Source organism: Phaenicophaeus curvirostris, chromosome Z (assembly GCF_032191515.1).
Source record: "Phaenicophaeus curvirostris isolate KB17595 chromosome Z, BPBGC_Pcur_1.0, whole genome shotgun sequence".
Lineage (NCBI taxonomy): Eukaryota > Metazoa > Chordata > Aves > Cuculiformes > Cuculidae > Phaenicophaeus > Phaenicophaeus curvirostris.
This window is the reverse complement of record NC_091431.1, coordinates 31,555,862-31,557,188: the sequence shown is the minus strand read 5'-3', so window position 1 is coordinate 31,557,188 and position 1,327 is coordinate 31,555,862. Positions and strand designations below refer to the sequence as shown.

Here is a 1,327-nt window from a genome sequence, read left to right as displayed (position 1 = left end):
AGAGGCTGATGAAGCAGCTCATTCAGATTAGCATGGAGAAGTACAGGTTAATGAAAGAAGGCAGTAGAAACAATCGTTGTTTCATTGGGCTAAAACAATACAAGCTTCAGGATTTTGAACAAACAGACAATTTAAGAGACACTGGGGTAATTAAAACTGTACTTCTGCAATTTTACGTGCTTACTTTCAAGTCTCTCCAGTTCTTCTGAGAATAAATAAGGAACATAGGTCCAAATCATCTTTCACAAATTAGAACGAAGGTGATGTATACACACAAAACATCAGGCCTAAGAGGTTAGATATCTATTTTCTTTTCTTTTACCAATTAAAGCAATTTTCAGATTCTTTTGAAACAGCAATCCTTTCCAGTGTACCAAGAGACCAGTTTGCTATCAAATCAGCAAAAATGGCTTGATTCTTCAAAGATGATTGAATAGCTTGATCTAGCAAAAAGAATGAACATTTCTAGTTTACTCATCATGATTTCCGAACCACTCCTGATTCTGCAAACTGTATGCTTGGCAGTGAGATAAAAGAAATCCACTGTACTCAGCAATCATTATGATTTATGTTCTCTTTGGAGTCCTAGTCGTGAACCAAGTCTCACTTTGCTGTTCATAAGATAAGCACCTGTGTCAACTACAAGTGGCCGATTAAAGAATATTTGATTCTTATGTGTACCTTTCAATGACAAAGAAGATCTAAGGATAGTTCCTTTGTTTAACAAACATAGAATCATAGAATCACCAGGTTTGAAAAGACCCACTGGATCATCGAGTCCAACCATTCCTATCAATCACTAAGCCATGCCCCTCAACACCTCACCCACCCGTCCTTTAAACACCTCCAGGGAAGGTGACTCAACCACCTCCCTGGGCAGCCTGTTCCAGTGCCCAACGACCCTTTCAATGAAAAATTTTTTCCTAATGTAATACCGGGACTATGTGCAGAGTGGAGGGAGCAAGCTCTGAATCCAGCTCTCAATACCAAAAATCCATTGAATATAAAGTCCTCTCATTGAGGACATATCAGATATTAAACAGATAAGAACAGATACTACATAAAGATATGCTGCTGCCATGCAGCCAGTGTTTTGTGTCCCAGACTGAGGTTACACAAAATAGTAGAAACTGTTTAAGAAGAGGAGATCCTGCTTCCCCTGCCTCCTCCAGCCCTTACATCCCATGTCCATTCTCTCAGTCTTGGACTCTGGTCCATCTCCCATACTGCATCAATTCACCAGCCTGGCAGGAAAGTATTCAGTTCACTACTCTACTAGATTTACTTTCTCTCACTGTAGGTAACTGAATTGGCATTACACAAGGCT

General features: G+C 39.8%; 1 pseudogene; it reads right to left on the bottom strand.

Annotated features, from left to right (window-relative positions):
* Window positions 1-914: 914 nt before the first annotated feature.
* Window positions 915-1,070, bottom strand: LOC138733757 (U2 spliceosomal RNA; annotated as a pseudogene).
* Window positions 1,071-1,327: the final 257 nt, after the last annotated feature.